Source organism: Dama dama, chromosome 29 (genome assembly GCF_033118175.1).
Source record: "Dama dama isolate Ldn47 chromosome 29, ASM3311817v1, whole genome shotgun sequence".
NCBI classification, from domain to species: domain Eukaryota; kingdom Metazoa; phylum Chordata; class Mammalia; order Artiodactyla; family Cervidae; genus Dama; species Dama dama.
Genome location: NC_083709.1, coordinates 45,440,582 through 45,459,475, shown reverse-complemented (window position 1 = coordinate 45,459,475; position 18,894 = coordinate 45,440,582).

Below are 18,894 nucleotides of genomic sequence, written 5' to 3'. Positions count from 1 at the left end.
TCTGAGACATTTTATCTGAGAGTCATGTGATGCTGGAGAAGGGGTCCATACTAGGGCAGGGCAGGCAGATGCTGGGGCTTCTGTTTCCAGGACTGCCACACTCATATTTACATCTGGGTGAAGGATGGGAGGGATATCCTGCACTTCTGAATCCTGGGAAACAAGTCGCTGAGACATTCTCCACCAACCAGTCAGTTGTGAGTGTCTGCAAGTGCCTCAGACTGTCTTTTGGATTACAGGAGGTTAAAAACAACAGGTAGCAGATATCCCTCAGCTATGAGAATGTAAACAGTTGTGAAATTAAGAATGAAGAAAAAAAAGGGAAAATCAAGGTCTGGATTACTAATCATGGTCTTTAGGAATAATAGAAGCTTAGAAATGGAGCCAGTCCTGGTGGTGTCAAAGATAAAGTGAGATTTGAGGACGAACTTGGTTTAGGTAGGAGTCTTGGGCAGGGAGGAGGAAGCATTCTAGGTGGACCGTGGAATGTAGGATGTGAGGAATGGTGTCCATGCTGGCCCCGAAGGCTCCAGGTAGGGAAATGGGGATAATAATGATGAAATCCACTTAGAGAATCCTAGTCCTTGTCTGTTTCCCAGGCAAATTCCTGTGCAATATCTGGCTGGAAATGGAATTGTCAGGTTGGAAATCATAGAACTTTGCTGAAGTAAGATCACACTTTGCCGAAGTAAGATCACACTTTGTCCACCTGAAAAAGTGGAAGTTCTGTGTCTACCCCCAGTGAAGTCAGGAGATTTTTTTTCCTGATACTTCTATTCGGGATTCATGGATTCTCTACCAAGAGGAACAATACTAATTGAACCATTCTTCAGATACCTGGGATCCCAGCCTCAGTTACCTGGCTCTGTGCCTCCATTTTCCTCCCATTTAATAACCGAGCATTCCTTTTGTTCTGTCTCAGTAACTCCCCCGGGGTCAGAATGTGAGCTCAGGTAGAGAATGTGCAAGACCTATATCCACTCTCTGTCTTTCCTTCACTTACTTAAAAAGAAGATGGGTCCATCTGTTTGTAGACTATTGGAAATAATTAACACTTTTCTTTAGCTGGGAGAAATCACTTGCTAATAGAGTAGGGTCTTTTTTTGGGGGGGGGGACAAAATGAGAAATGCATACATTAGTTGGAATTTGTGCTTTATTATTAGCCATCATTTTCAGCTTCTCAGAGTGCTGTCACCCACTCCCGAGGACCCTTCATCAGGCTGATGTTGGCACCGATTCAGATTACATTAGTGTAAATTTGGGTTTTCCATTGCCTGCTGCTTAATAACTATCAGCAATTCTGTCCCCATAGTATCATTAGCACCTTCTTCCTCCAGGTGCTGACTAGGGGCTGCAGAAAGCCCCCAAGCTTATAGCAATTTACACCTATTGACTCTCCCTGCAGCTAATTCATCTTCATGATCTGTCAAATTCTTCATTCAACTTCTTAACCCTTTCACTGCTCTGATGGAGTTAGCCTGTCCAGAGCCAATAGATTTTTGAACCTTATAATAAGATTAGGGAAGCAAGGGGCATTGGGATCACCTTGCTGACATTGTCTGCTTTCCAGCTGATAAACCTGAAGGTCAGAGAGGTTAAGTGATTTGTCTGAAGTCACACAGGAAGGAGTAGAGTCAGAGTTGGACCTAGTCAGAGCAGACCTAGACCCCAGCTCTCCCTAATCCTCATTCCATGTTTTTCAACTGCCTTGACTGTAACTTGGAATCAAGAAGGGACCCCATGACCCAGTCAGCTTTGGAAGTGTGGTCCCTTGAGATGGAAATGCTGAAGCCATAGCACTGAGGGACGGTATCTAGGTTGAACAGTCACATTCTAATATAACTGAAAAAAAGGTCAAATCAAATGTTGCAGAAACTTTTATAATGTTGTAGCATGTGTTATCCTCAGAACACTGAATAAATATTAAATTTCTGTTGAGTATATTTATTCCTTGCCATTATGGATCTAATGGTCACTCTTGACTCTTTCCTCTTCTCCATATATTTGGACAGTCATTCATCCAGCTGAGCGTTGCTTCTTTAAAGTATCTCTCAAATTCCTTCTCTAGGTCCTGCTGTAAAATCTCTCTTTTGTTTCACATCCAATGGACTGCAGCAGCTTTCTCTCTAGTATCCCCAAGTCCTCCACTCTCAAGCCCCTGAATCTGTCTTCCATTGTCATCCCAGGGTCAAGGTCTAAACCTGATCCTGTCTTTGCTCAGAACATCTTACAGGTAATGACTTCTCACTTAGTGAATAGTCTCCAAACTGGGCTATACAGAGACTTGCCAAAGGGTACATGTGCATGAGTACATTTTAAGAAATCAATTTCCAGGTCTTCAATATCCAAATGAGCCTGCAAGCACAAGATTCATCTACTTCTAATAAATGAAAGGTTGGCTTTTCACCCATTCTAAATCTTACTTTGGAGCATTATCCTCAGATGTAAAAACGTCTGTATATCAGACAACAGGATAAATTGAAATACTGGTTTTTAGAAAAACTTGCTTTAATGATGAATCACTACCCCTTGATCCTCTTGAGCTTCCTGTTTATCCCGTCTTATACATCTCTCTGTTAAGAGTGGAGCTCAGATTTGGTTAGTGTTGGATTGGTCTAAATTCAGAGCAGCCAAAACAGTAAAAGTTTTAATGATGCCAATTCTTTTGGATGTAACTGAAATGTTTCAGGGACTATCACATTTTTCAAGAAAATTATTAAAAAAAAAAGGATAAATATTTTACATAATTTCCCTCAGATTCAGTTTGCTTTATCAACAAGGTATTTACAGTCTTTTATCAAATCATAAAATACAGTATTTGTTTCATAACCAATTCTCATCTTATTTCATTTTATAACCTGTTTAGCATTTTATATGTCCTTTTATATAAAAGAAGTAAACCTATGATAAAAAAATTAAATATCTGTAAGGAGTAATGTAGTTTTTCCTCTCCTAACATCTTTATTATGAAAATATTTAAATATATAGAGAAAGTAAAGAATTATATAATGAACACCCATATGTGCACTACTTTGATTCTTTTTACTTATAAAAGTTTTAATATATTTGGGGCTTCCCAGGTGGCACTAGTGGTCAAGAACCTGCCTGCCAGTGCAGGAGTTGCAGGAGATGTGGGTTTGATCCCTGGGTCGGGAAGATGCTCTGGAGGAGGGCATGGCAACCTCATCCAGTATTCTTGCCTAGAGAATCCCATGGACAGACGCCCACATGTGCACCACTTAGATTCTATAAAACGTTTAATGTGCTTGCCTTATCACGTATCTGTCCATCCATCTATGCATTCATCAGTCCATCGTGCATTTTCAGTGCAATTCAAAGTGGAATTTGCTTAGTCATGTCCGATTCTTTGTGACCCCATGGACTGTAGCCTGCCAGGCTCCTCTCTCTGTGGAATTCTCCAGGCCAGAATACTGGAGTGGGTGGCCATTCCCTTCTCCAGGGTATCTTCCCAACCCAGGACTTGAACCAGGTCTCCTGCATCGCAGGCTGATCTTTTTACCAACTGAGCCACCTTTCAAAGTAAGTTGTAAATATTAGGCACATAGTTTTTCAGTTACTTTAGTGGTTATATGCATAGAAAAACTTTGAACACCACATATTATAGAAGAGAACCCAGGCTCCTCAACCTGGCTTTCGGGGGCCTCCATGGAGGGCAGGAAACTTTAGCAGATGGTGGTTTTTGTTGAGCTTTTCTTTTGTGCTTTGTCCTTGGCATTTGCTGCATCCAGTGCTCCAGTGATATGAGACCACTTAAAGTTCCCCTGCACTGAGCTGATTAATGCCTCCTGGTAGCAGAGACTGTTCTCTCTGCCTGGGGTCTCCTTCCTGCCTCTCAGCTTCCCTGCTTCACTTCTCTTATCCTTTTAAAACTCAGCCCAAGGGGCACCTCCTACATCCTAGATACCAAAAAATGTTTATTGATCATGATATGGTAAAAATTCATTACATTGCAAATCAGAAGGTCTTAGAGTAAAACTCTTTCCTCAAAATTCCCCTCAAATATTTTTTTCTGGGTTTCCCACATTTTATTTCGATGTATCTACTCTTTCCTTCCTATTGTCATGTAAGAACTCCCCATGGCTCGAATCCTTTGTGATTTATATTTGTATTCAACTATATGTAATTTAATAATAAATAATAAGTACATTTATAAGTTATGTTCATATTTAATTTTATATAAATACATGCATTTAAATATATTAATATTTATATTCTTAGGTTCCTAGTCTTTTCAGGAGTGAAAGCCAAAGTCTGGGCCTGTTGGTATCCACTTCAAAGCTTATCTATTAGTTTATCTATTAAACAGAGGTAGAAATACCTGCTCTGCCTACTTCACGATGTTTTCTTAACGATCAAATATATGTGAAATAGTATTTCCAAGTGCTTTAGGAATAAGAAATGCTGCCTGAGTATAAGATATCTAGGTGTCTATATGTCACATCCAAGAAGAGGAGGCATTGCTGGTAAAGGTTAGAAGTCTGGGCAGTTTGGTTTTTTCAGCCTGTGCGGTAATTCTGATCACACCTCCTAACCCCCTTTTTTCTCTAAATTCTCCCACTTGTTAGCTCCTTCCTATCTAATCCTAGTACCAGCTGAATCCAGTTAGAGAGCCCACCCGTGCCGTGACCCAGTGTTGAGTGCGTGGAGAGCCTATGGAGGGGAGCATAGGGGACTCTGATGAGAACTAAATACAAGCCTCAGTGAGTTTCATAGGAAAGCTTCACTACATTTATCTCATGCAAAACCCAGTGAGAGTGATCCATTTCCTAGTGTCCATGTCTGTGCCTATTTCCCAGCCAGAGCAGAACAAAGATATGGCACTTCCTGGTATCCCTTGTACTAGGATTCACTCAGTATATGTGACAGAAACGTGAAGCAGCTGGTTGATGCAGGGAAGGCATTTGTTTTCTCACACAGCATGGAGGGAGGCGGCCAGGACTCCAGTTCAGTGGTGCAATCATTAGGAGTCAGCTTCCTTTTATTTCCCATTTTGCCAGCAGTTCCAGACACCACATCCAGATAAGACAATATCCACAAGAGAAGAAGGAAACTGGTCTCTTTATTGGGTCACTTTTTTAAAAAAGTCATTTATTTATTTATTTATAACTTTGCCTGTGCTGGGTCTTTGTTGCTGCAGGTAGCCTTTCTCTAGTTGCAGAGACCAGGCGCTACTCATTGCAGTGTGTGGGCTTCTTACTGTGGTGGGTTCTCTTATTGCCGGGCACAGACCCTAGGGTACTTGGGCAGTGCATTTGGGCTTCAGTAATTTCAGCACACAGCTTAGAATTGCTGTTCATGGGCTCTAGAACTTGGGCTCAATCATTGTGGCACACAGGCTTAGTTGCTCCTTGGCATGTGGAATCTGCCTGGACCAGGGGTTGACCTGTGTCCCCTGCATTGGCAGGCAGACCCTTATCTATTGCACCACCAGGGAAGTCCTCTTGGGTCCCTTCTGAAGATAAAGGAAACTTCAAACCTGTGGTGTTACTGGCCAGATTTGTTTCAGATGCTCCTTCCTGAACAAGCCACTGGTAGGAGGAGGGCTGAGACTACCATGGAGGGCTGCATCCATCAGAACCCACCCTTGGGTGTGGCCAGCCGGTCTTACAACTCACAGCTACTTGAAGGCAAGTGTTGGAGAGGCAACCAACAGTATCACATGTACTCCTTCTGTCTAAACTAGCTAGTAACATAAGGGAACTAGAGCAATACTTAAAAAGTAAGGATGATGCAAATAATTGGTGCAAACATGTTTGTTGATTTATTTTCTTCCCTCCTCCTTCCCTTTTCTTTATGATTGGGCATTCTGAACAATTATACTGTTTTAGTTACCAAAATACTAACCTGTGCAATTCCATCAACATATGTTACCCTTTCATTTTATCATCTTAAAATATTTCTCTTTTAAGTTGCTGTCTCAGAACACATGTCTGTCCCCTCTGTACTTCCATTGTGCGGTTTAATAACACTAGCATAGACTCCTTTTTGCAAAGCTGTTTCTGTAGGCATTTGCTTTCATAATAGAGAGTGAGCAAGCAGAGCTCAGGGGTTATCTTGTCTCATTTCTGTTCTGGGAGCACATTACCAGTGTTTCACACATAGCAGGTGCTTAATGCAGGGATGTTCATTTGAAGAAAAGGCTGACTCTATGGCCATGTGCACATGTGGTCAGGAAGTAGTCTCTTTATTCTCTTTTGAATGAATTTAGCAGCCATGACACTGATTCCTTCTAGATCCTCTCATCAAAGCAATTTTCAGTTAGCCTACAACCTGTCTAAGGATTAAAAGCCAAAAAATTAAAAGGCTCTGTGATTTTGTCTGGCCTAAGGATAGATTATCTGCACGCAGCCCTTCCTAATGGTGGATCTGAACCAAATACGCTGGCCACAGTCCCAACGTTTACCATAGACCCCTTCAGAGGCTGTAGCCTCCAGTTGTTGAAAAAGCTTTCCTTGAGCTGGAAACAACTATTTTCTTTAGTTTGTGGGGGAGGGGTGGTTTACTTTTGCTACTTCTTTTTCCTCCTTGGTGCTCATGCAGGGTGGCTGCTCTTGTACACCTTGAATGTTCAGTCTCCTAAGCAGGGCCCATTAAGGAAGACTGTGCAGTCTTCATTTACCCAGGGATATAGACCCCAGTGGCCCATGGAGGACTCCCTGGCAGGACTCAGGGCATCGACACACTTCCATTTCTCTTTGTTTTAGCTTCTTCTCTTTTCTTTAGAGTTACCTGTATAGTGACTTGTAGACACCTGACACATGAATGTCCTTTACAAGTGATAAATTGAAGGAATAATGGGCTCATGATGGAGCCCTGCCAGGTCAGAATGGATCTCTGAAAGCATGTATTCTCTTGTGGTCCTAAAAGTTTGCCAGTGCTTGTTGGGTCTGAAATGTGGAAAAGAAAGTTATTCATCATGTAGCTTCCTTTTCTCCATGGCTGGCCACGCCCATCACTTATCTGGGAGAGTAGGCAGAGTGGTTAGAAGAGGAGGAGGGGTAGGGACATGTGGTCCCTGCTACTCTAGTATAATCTGCCCTGCGTGGAAACCATGCTACAAATAATGCTGAGGTTGACAGTTTAACCCAGGAAGTTCTTAATCCATAAGATGCCTAGAGTCACAAAGTAGTCCATATTATATAGAACTGTGTTTTGGAATGCTTTTGTGTAGAGTAATTTATTTGACTTTAGTAGCACTGTATGCTGATATTACTATCCCTATTTTACAGATGAGGAATATCTTTAGCTTACAGTGTCTAGCACATCCCAAGTGCTCAATGCATGTTCATTGGATGAATACACAATCAATTGAAATAGTATGCTCAGTATCATACAATATGGTGGTAAAGCTTGGCCGTGAGGTCTTCTGAGTTTCAGGTTCAGCCCAGGGTTCTTTGCATCTCACTGTTTCTCAGGCTTGCCCATGGAAAGACTTCTATGTTGGAGGAACATCAGTCAATCAGTTGTGTCTGGGAACACAGCTTGAATTTGCCTAGTAAGAGAGTTCTTAAAGACTATATGGTTTATAGATTTAAAATAATATTTTTTTTTTTCCAGATAATTGAAGACGTGCTGATTGGAAAAAACATCACAAACAATGCAAATTTATATAAAGTAACCATCGGCTTAACTGCCTTTTACAGTCTCTATGCATATCTGGGTTTTATTTTAAAGGTTCATGTAAATTTAGCCTTCTACTCCATACTCTCCTCTACGAGTTGCATTTCAAATGACTCAGCATCAGGTACAACTGATCCTAGGAAGACACCTTGGACCGTGGAGTCCCTGGTACATCGTGGCTTCCTAGTAGGTGCAGGGAGCTTCCTTGTTAGAGAGCAGTGGAATCTTGCCACGGGTCCTGCCTCTCAGGCCTGAGCCTGGTACTGACCGTAGTGAGTAATACTGTTCCTACGGGGCAATACATGCTTGTGTGTGTATTACTAGCTCAGTCATGTCCCAACTCATGTGACCCCCAGAGAGCAGCCCGCCAGGCTCCTCTGTCCATGGGATTCTCCAGGCAAGAATACTGGAGTGGGTTGCCATTTCCTTCTCCAGGGGATCTTCCCAACCCAGAGATTGAACCCAGATCTCCTGCACTGCAGGCAGATTCTTTACCATCTGAGCCACCAGGGAAGCCCTGTGTTTGGTACTCAACAAATGAGTGTTTGGAGCCCTGGCCGGAGACTGTCCCTGTGAGATTATTGTTGATCTCAGGGTAGGTTAATTTTATTCTTAAGCTTTTTGTGAATCCCAGATTGCCAGAGCAGGCTATGAAATTCCTCCTTTTCCTCCCTGTGCCCCTCTGGCCACACCTGGAGAAATGTAGAGTGTGTTGGTGGTGCCTTGGGTTAGCTGCCACGACACCACCTGCTTGTGGCTATAAGAGCATCAGGCCACCATTCCGGGCAGTGATTCTTGATCAGACCTCTCCTTCTGCTCCTTTCAGTCAGTCTTGGTGGTTCCACCCTCATCTCTTCTGATCACAACTACCCATAAAAGGCAGCAGGTAGAGGTCTTCATCAGGAGCACTGAGGTTACACTTTGCGTTCACAGTCACACTTGTGTGATCCGAGAAATGAGCTTCAGCCTCAAATTAGGAGATGGTGAAACAGCAGCTTCCTCCTTTCACCCTCACCTTGGTGTTACCTGCTTGGTCTGTGCGTCAGCTTCTGAGGATAGAACATGCATTTTCTCATTCTTCCTGTCCTCTCTCGTGTCATCCCACAAAGCTAGATAAACCAAGATGAATGGCTCTGATTTCATTGAGGGAGGAGATCACTCTCATTTAGATTGTGGAAGGGGTGGAGGAAGGGAAACAAAGGATCAGTTCGTGGGAAATAAACTGAGGAATGTCCCCTCATTCCCGACTCAAGAAGATAAGTATTGCACACAATGATGGAATTTTGGATAATCTTTCTGTTTATGTTCTTACACATTTCAGGAAATGGCCTATTTGTCTAGCCGTTGCCTCCCTATTGTGTCAGGCCCATCACCCAGGCATGACTTAGATGATTAAAAGCAGTGCATATACTAGGGCAACAATAATACAGCTCTTCTAAAAATATACATGTGTCCCTGGTGTCATTGCATTGGGAGCCAGGAAAATGAACTCTTCTCCCAAGAGAAATAAAAGGGAAGAACAATCAATGACACGATTATAACTCACTTTCCCCTTTTCTTGTGCATTTTTAGGGTTTCTGGTAAATATTTTCCTTCTGTGCACTGTCTTGGTACTTTTCATTAAGAAAAGCAGGTACTTGCTAGATTGTGGTCTTGTAATCAGGGGAGTATGATTTCCTCTGGTTTGTTTTATAAGAAGCTGTTTGAAGTGGTGAGAGCTTGGCTTTAAATTAAGTTATCACTGACAAGCATGAAAAAGTGTTTAATTAATGTAACGACCTTCTGCTAATAAGGGGAAATATGACCTGAAGTATGTTAGAAGAGGCTACTTTAACATACAGTGAATTCCTCTAGACAAGCTGGCCCGGAAATACTGATCATCACCGTTGCTGTGTGAGACACTGGGTTTATGTTAAGGATTTTATAATATTTAAGTTTGTAACTCACCTTGTGAAAGGCAGGTTTTTGTTTTTTTCTCTCTCACTTTACACATTTGGATACTGAGGCTTTGGTCAGTTCAGTGACTTGCCGCATGTCACAGAGCTTGAATCCTGCACTCAATTCTGCCAGCTGTTCTCATTATACTACATAAAAGGGCAAGTGTTAATCTTGGTATTTGTGATAAAACTAAACATACACAGGTGAGTCTTATATGATGTAACTTGAAGATTCACAGGATTCATGCTCCAAAATAGCATCTCTGTCAGTTCCAAGTCCTACTATTTGACTTTTATTCCTCTGAATTAAATGCTAACTCTTGAAAATACCTAGAGGAAAAACGTGTACTTAGACTGTGATGTTTTAAGGTTTGACACTCAATGTTTTTCTAAGGCCACTGCATATGTCCCAAATCTAGAGAAAATAGTAGCTGCTAGTAGGCGGAGATAGGTCTGGTGGAAGTGGGATGGTAGTAGGCAAAGCCACCAGTGAGAAGCGGGGAGAGGGGGCAGGACCAGTCACCATGTCACTTTTCTTAACCACTGAAAGTCTCAGTAAATCGATAAAATAAAACATGAAGGTAGTAGTTTCACAAATTGCCAGGAGCTCAGAGTCCAAACCTCAAGTACGCATCTGAAATGCTGGCAGGGAGAGGTGAGAGTGAATCACGCTGGGGGGTTGGACTCAGCCTTTGTGAGGGGAGGGGGCAGGAGTGGCAGAGGGATGAACTCACCCCATTTCCTGAAGCCCACTTCCAAAGTCCCCCTTATTGCTTCTGTCAGCAGCATCCTTCCAGTCATATTTAGGCCCAGAGTGTCCTTTATTTTTTATTTCTCCTGGCCTATTGACCCTACCTTTTTCCAACACACACACACACACACACACACAACACTTCCTTCTTTACTGGTGTTGTTTCAGGACTACTTAGGATCTTGCACAACTGATTGTGATGGCTTTCTTCAGATTTTCTAATAAATATTTAGCACTAAAGTGTCTGTAGGTGGCACTCTTAGCTCTGATCATGACTGTCCCAGCAGGAATTTAAGCTGGGCTGTGAAGAAAGTTCAGTTGGAAGGCTAATTTGCCCTAGGACAAGGGTTTCCCTGGTGGCTCAGATGGAACTCTTAAGTACGGTTCAGTATCCTTTTGGCACCTGAAGATGGGGGCAGGTCTCATCAACCAGCCATATTCATTCAGTCTAAATCCCCCGACCCAATCTCATTCACCAGTATAGCCTCTTCACTCCCAGTTTCTCAGCCATCTTAGCAGTTGTGCGTTACGGTGGTCTGAATGTAGGGCCTCCCCTATTCAACTGCTCCCTGGTAGAAATCCCGAGTGGTACACTGCTGTGAACTGGGGTTGTGGCTTCCCAAGAAACTCCTGGAGCTGGGGCACAATCCGCTGGATGCACCCTCCTCCTTGAGAGAGAAAGTTGAGTGAGCACAATCGCTGTGAATCCATACCCGGACACCACTGGTGACTTGGTGGTGTTTCAGACCAAACCTTGGGGCTGGGTAGCTTGCTACTCCCCTCTCACAGCAAACAACACGAGCAGCAGGATGCCTCAGACAGGAGGGGGCAGCCCCTCCATTCTCTCGGCTGCATTTGTGGTGCATATAGAGGTATGGAATGCTGTGAATGTTCTGATAAGGACTGAGGACATTAATAGGTGCACACCTGGTTGCCGCCTGTGGTACCAGTTTAGGAGGAAGGCTCCCAATAGGCTGGGTCATTAAAGAAAGTCAGGTGTTCTTTTCTTGCTTGAGTCTTAACCTCTGTTTGGGGAGAAAGCTTACTACATTCTGCCCAGACCAGATTGGCCCCACTGGTGAGAACGGGTTTATGCTTTGGTTTATCTAGTTTTTCAGATTATCCAGGTTTTTTTTTTTTTTTTTTTCCTTTAAACTTGGTGTTTATAGGAGACCAATGACAATGGGTGTAGCTTAGACCCCCAGCTCTGCTTCTGTGGTCCTAGAAGGCCTGAGGATGGCTGTAACAGTTTATAATCTGCCTGCAGCCCAGAGCCCAGTTGTGGAGGAAGTGACTGGAATGCTGAGCAAGATGAGGGATAATAAGAGAGAGTCTTGTTCAATGTAGAAAAAAAATGAACATTGCTTCTCCATACCTTCTACTCTTCTGATTTCTTTATTTCAGCCTAAGCTACCAGCATATCCCCAAGGCTAAAAATCTGAATTTCCTGCATCCTTTGTTACCCTTCATCTTTCATATCCAATCAGCAGCCACATCTTACCAGTTTTACTTGGTCCTGTATGTTTTAGTTGAGTCTGCACTTCTACACATACACACGCTCACACACACATACACACACACACACATATACACACACACACAGGCTCTATATCTTTTCATTCTCCATCATGACCACTCTAACTTAGGCCTTAATTAAATGACTTTCCCATCTCAAATATCTCTTTTTGAGAGATAAAAAGAGCCATTCACTACTCATGGCAGCCACTAGAAGGCTGATGGTCTGATCAGGTTACTTAGCTCCTCATAAATCTTCAGTGGTTACTTACTGGATGATTAATCTCAGACTCATTACTTAAGGACTGTATGCTCTCTGAAGGAAGAACCATATTTAATTCATATGTTTTCTTTCAGGTGCCTAGGACCCCCAAGTGTTTACTGATTTGAATTGAAATGAATAGAATAAAAGGTATCTAATATAGCCTCCTAATCTGGTGGTTTAGCTTCACTCACTATAGCAGATATTGTCAGTGGCTCACCCCAGAGGATTGCTGGCATCTCCAGTAGACCATCAGAGAAGGCAATGGCACCCCACTGCAGTCTTCTTACCTGGGAAATCCCATGGACTAACAAGCCTGGTGGGCTGCAGTCCATGGGGTCGCTAAGAGTTGGACATGGCTGAGCAACTTCCCTTTCACTTTTCTCTTTCCTGCATTGGAGAAGGAAATGGCAACCCACTCCAGTGTTCTTGCCTGGAGAATCCCAGGGACAGGGGAGCCTGGTGGGCTGCCGTCTATGATGTCGCATAGAGTCGGACATGACTGAAGCGACTTAGCAGCAGTAGCAGCAGCCAGCAGACCATTCTCTGTACACTTGGAAGACTTCTTGCCTCAAGTAGCTATGTTTCCTTGTCTGAGGGCTTTCTCTAGCTGCAGGAGCCTGTGCTAAAAGTGCTGTGGAGTTAACATCCCTGAAGCAGCAACCTTCAACCACTGATCGTTGGTAATGACCCCAACTCCCTTGTCCTTCCTTGAGGAGGACAAATCTGAACTGTGTTCTGTGCAGTCTTTCATTTGGTGTCTAGTGGGACCATGTTTCATTTGCCCACGGTGGCAACCATTAACTCACCCTTCACTGGCTTTCCCTTCTTGCCCTGCTGATTTTACTACTCCCTCTCTTTGGTTTCCTGGGATCACTCCAAAATAAGCTCTATGAACCCAGTTCTTATCTCAGGTCTGAATTTAGGGGAACTGAAGGGAATGGCAACCCACACCAGTATTCTTGCTTGGAGAATTCCATGGACAGAAGAGTTTGGTGGGCTACAGTCTATGGGGCTGCAAAGAGTTGGAGATAACTGAGTGACCAACATAAGCTTCCTACACAACTCTAGCCTCACACAGTGGGCTGCAAATTTGTCTGGGTAAATCCTGTGCTTTTCCACCTCTGTCTCAGTTGTGCTCTCTGCCTGGAACATCCTCCTTTCTGTGGATGAAAGTTCCATTTATTTTTTAAGACCTCACAATTTATACTACTCCTAGTATATGAAATATATCCTCCCTTACATGATAATCTTTATGAATTTTCTTTATCTCTTCTACTGGAATCCTCAGCTCATTGAGGATATGTTGTTTTTATCTTTGCATCCATCATAGTGCCTGACACTCATAGATGCTCAGTAAACGCACGTTGATGAATCCTCAAGTGGATGGTCAGGGATGAAAGTCTTTCAGTCTCCACATGTCTGATTGTTTACTGCCTGACACACTAAATCTAGAGCACTTCTAATGCCCAAGACTCCAGTGGATCACAGTCTGATTCTCATTCGGTTGGTTTAAGGATTCCAAGCATTTACTGAGTGCTCCTGCTCTGCAGTTCTAAAGGCAGAGCAGCAGAATCTTGATTATTTTTTCAGGCTTGGAATCAAGTAATCACTATACTTACTGTGTTGGCCACAGCCCCTCCTGTTATAGTGGGAGCTGACCTGTAGCAAATGTATTTTTAGTGATCTCAGAGCAAATTACAACCCCATCGTTCAGCTGCAATTCATTCTTACCATCTTAAGTGAACTAGAGTGATTACTGGGGGTACTCCAGAAGGAAAGCTAAGTAGGGTTAGATAGAAAGGGTTGATGGAATGTGTATGGCCTGTATGTGTCATGACCCAAGGGGTTTTCATCAAACATACTGACTTCCCTGCTGAGAACTCAGATCACTGAGATAGCCCAAAGACTGGTTACCAAGACTGCTGGGCTGCAGCATCAGAGAAACTCTTGCTGGGAATAAATGCTTTATTTGGGGCCTTCCTTTCAGTCTGAGCTGCATTATTACAAAGGGATGACTGAAGGTCAGACCATGGGTTGAGCAGTCAGAACACAGCACCTAACTATTGACAAGGTCCTAGATCCCTCAAGTTGGGGGTGGGAGATGAACTTTTTTCCTTGACAACCTGTCTCCTGCTTTTGGTGTCTTTCATGTACATGAAATGAGAGAGTGCGTATGTCTGTGTATGTATGTGTTCAAGCTGGTGTATGACCCTAAAACCTCTTGAGACATGATAGAATTCTAATTCTCAAATTTCCTCAAGAGAAATAGTATGCCTGTAGTGATTTTTGTTCACATATCTACATACCAGAGCCAAGAATAGACACCGTTTTATTTTTCCTTGATCATATTTACTATTTAAAAAAAAATGTTTTCACTCTTGCTCACATTTATATGCTTCTTGGGAAGTAAAAAATTGATTACCAGCAAGATGGAAGTTCCATTTCTTCCATCTAGACCAGGACCATGTAATCATGAAGTAGCCTTTATTTTAGAATCATGGGCCTGTTCCCTTTTTCTTGAATATTTATGGTTTGTAAGATCCAGTTTTTGGACTGTAGTCTATGCAACCCCTAGCTTTGTGTCTTTTTACCCCTAGCTTTGTTGAGATATAACTGACATATAACTTGGTGTAATCTTTAGTTGAATAGTATGATGATTTGATATGTGTATGTAATGCAAAATGATTACCACAGTGAGGTTAGTTACTACATCTGTTACCTCACATAGTTACAATTATTTTGTGTGAGAACTTTTAAATTTAGCAACTTTCAAGTATGTAATGCAATATTATTAACTATGGTAGTCATGCTGTACTTTAGATCCCTAGAATTTATTTATTTTATAATTCTGTACCCTTGACCTACATCTCCTCATTTCCCCTAGACCCCAGTCATTGGTAACCAGCACTCCACTCTTTTTTTATGTGTTTGGCTCTTCTTAGATTCTGCATATAAGTGATATCATACAATATTTGTCTTTCTGTGTCTGACTTAGCATAATGCCGTTTCATCCACACTGTTGCAAATGACAGTATTTCCTTCTTTCTCATGACTGAAAAATAATCCATTGTATGTATATGCCACATTCTCTTTTTTAACTGAAGAATAGTTGATTTCCAGTATTATTAATACCCCCTAGGCCCATCCATGTTATTGCAAATGGCAGAATTTCAGTTTTTAGATGAGTAATATTCGTGTGCCATGTTTTCCTTATCCATTTATCTGTGGTGGGTGCTGAGGCTGTTTCCGTGTTTTGGCTATTGTAACTAATACTGTAGTGAACAGAAGGGTGAATGTATTTTTTTGAGATAGTGATTTTATCTTCTTTGGATATATACCCAGAAGTGGAATTGCTGAGTCATATGGTAGCTCTAGTTTTCATTTTTTGAGGAACCTCTATACTGTACCAGTTTACACTTTCATTAGCAGTGTACAAGGGTTTCCTTTTTCCTGCATCCTCGCCAGCACTTTTGTTATCCCTTGTCTTTTTGAATAATTGCCATTCTAATAGTTCTGAGGTGATATCTCACTGTGTTTTAACTTTCATTCCTCTGCTGTTTAGTGATGTTGAGCCCCTTTTCATGTACTTGTTGGCCATTTGAATATATTCTTTGGAAAAATGTCTTTCTAGGTCCTCTGCCTGCTTTTTTTGTTTGTTTGTTTGTTTTTCCCCAAACTTTAAACTTTTATTTTGTATTGGAGTATAGCTGATTAACAATGTTGTGATAGTTTCAGCTGAACAGTAAGGGGACTCAGTCATACCTATACCTATATCCATTTGTTCCTCAAGCCACCCTCCCATGAAAGCTGACCCATAACATTGAACAGATTTCCATGTGCTATACAGTAGGTCTTTGTTGGTTATTCATTTTAAATGTTGCAGTGTGTGCATGATGTTCCCAAAGTCCCTAACTATCCCTCCCTGCCAGCAACCATAAGTTTGTTTTCTAAGTCTGTGAGTCTCTTTCTGTTTTCTAAGTATGACATTTCTCTTTCTCTGACTTATTTCACTCAGTATGACACTCTCTAGGTCCATCCATGTTGCTGCAAATGGCATTATTTAATTCTTTTTAATGGCTGGGTCCTCTGCCTGCTTTTTAATTGGATTGTTTGTGGGGTTTCTTGTTCTGTTGAGTTGTATGATTTCTTTATATATTTATGTTATCAACCCCTTAGCACATATGTAACTTGCAAATACTTTTTTCCCATTTGTTAAGTTACCTTTTCACTTTGTTGATTTTTTTTAAGCTATGCAGAAGCTTCTTAGTTTGATATAGTCCCTCATACTTATTTTTGCTTTTGTTGCCAAATCTGAAAAACCATTGCCAAGACTGATGTCAGGGAGATTACCATCTTTTTTCCTTATAGGAGGGTTCAGGTTTTACATTCAAGTCTCTATTTTAAGTTAATTTTTATGTATGGTATACAATAGTGGTCAAATTTCATCCTTTTGCATGTGGCTCTCTAGTTTTCCTAATATCGTTTATGGAACAGATCATTCTTTTCCTATTGTATATCCTTGGCTCTGTTGTTGTAAATTTATTGACTATATGAGTGGGTTTATTTCTGAGCTCTTTATTCTATTCTGTTGATCTGTGCATCAATTTTTAACGTCAATACTATACTGTTCTGGATTACTGTAGCTTTGTAATATAGTTTGAATTTAGGAAGCATGGTGCCTTCAGATTTGTTTTTCTTTCTTAGGATTGCTTTGGCTGTTTGGGGTCTTTTGTGGTTCCATACAAATTTTAACATTGTTTTTTCTATTTCTGTAAAAAATGCCGTTGGAATCTTGATAAAGATTGTGTTGAATCTGCAGGTTACTTTGGGGAGTATGGGCATTTTAACAATGTTAAATCTTCCAATCTGTAAGCCCAAGATATTCTTCCAAATATTTGTTTCTTCAATATCTTTCATTAATGTCTTATAGTTTTGAGTACACAGGTCTTTTATCTCCTTGGTTATATTTATTATTAAGTATTTCCTTGATATTGATGCTGTTTAGATGGGGTTATTTTTTTTTCCAGAAAATTTGTTCCTAGCATATGTTTTTGGATGTTGATTTTGTGTCCTGCACCTTTATGAAATTTCTTTCTAAGTTCTAACAGTTGTTTTTTTTTTTGGTGAAAACTTTAGAATTTCCTACATATAGTATCCTGTCACCTGCAAACAGAGGTAATTTTACTTCTTCCTTTATGATTCAATGCCTTTAATTTCTTTTCTTGCCTTGTTGTTCTGGGTAGGATTTCCAGTACTATGTTGAATAGGAATGGTGAGAGTGGGCACCCATGTCTTGTTCCTAATCCTAGGAAATGCTTTCAGCCTTTCACCATTAAATATGATATTAGCTGAGGATTTGTCATGTAAGGTCTTCATTACATTGACATATTTTTTCTGTACATAATTTGCTGAAAAATTTTTTCACGAATGGATGTTGAATTTTATCAAATGCTTTTCCTGCATCTATTAAGATAATCCTGTGATTTTTATCTTTGTTCTATTAGTGTGATATGTCACTTATTTATTTTAGTATGTTGACCCACCCTTGCATTACAGTTCATGGCATATGATCCTTTTAATGTGCTCTTGAATTTTGGTTATTAGTGTTGTTGAGAATTTTTGCATGTATATTCATCAGGGATATTGGTCTGTGGTTTTCTTTTCTTGTAGTTCCCTTATCTGGCTATGGGATGAGTAATGCCAGCCTCAGGAAATGAGTTCGGAAGTTTTTCCTCCTTTTCAGCTGTTTGGAAGAATTTGAGAACTGGCATTAATTCTTCTCTTATTGTTTGGTGGAATTCACCAGTGAGAGGATCTGGTTCTGGCCTTTCTTTGTTATTGATGGCTAATTCAGTCTCCTTACTTGTTATTGGTCTGTTCTTATTTTCTATTTCTTTTTGATTTAGTCCTGTAGATTGCATGTTTCTAGGAATTACTCATTTCTTCTAGAATGTCCAATTTGTTAGTATGTAGTTACTTATAGTAGTCTCTTATAATTCTTTAAAATTATAAACAATTTCAAATTCTTGTTTTAAAAGTTCTTAAGTGTCCCTTTTCATCTAAAATTGTATTTATTTGGCTTTTGTTTTATTTGTTTAGTATAGCTAATGGTTTGTCAATTTTGTTTATCTTTTCAAAGAACTAACTCTTGGTTTTGTTAATCATTCTGTTGTTTTCTGATTCTCTATTTATGCTTTCCTCTTTATTACTTTCCTTCTTCTGCTTGACGCTTAGTGAATACTAGCTCTATTCTTATTCTATGTTGGCATAAGGGGGACAAAACCTTAGTAACACATGACTATGTTCCAAAATCCTGGAAAATTTTGAGTCATTTGAGCATTAACCTTTTCTAAAAATTTCAAAGAAATAGCCTTATAGAATTAAATAATAAAATACCATGTTACAACCACAAGATGATGTTTCAGTGTCCAAAACTAGCAGAGGGTGAAATGTTGAAATTTGTAACGGGATTTTTTTTTTTTAGTTGAGACAAGAATCCAATGTATTTTTATTATTTAAAGTATTTATTCGTTTTTGTGCTGGGTCTTCATTGCTTCACAAGGGCTTTCTCTAGTCACAGTGAATGGGGGCTACTCTCTGTTGCTGTGCACGGGTTTCTCATCGCAGTAGCTTCTCTTGTTGCAGAGCACAGGCTCAGTAGTAGTACTGGGCTTCAGTAGCTGCAGCATGCAGGCTCGTTGTGACTATCTGTCTCTAGAACACAGGCTCAGCAGTTGTGGGGCACATCCTTTAGTTGCATGTGGCATCTTCCTGGACCAGGGAT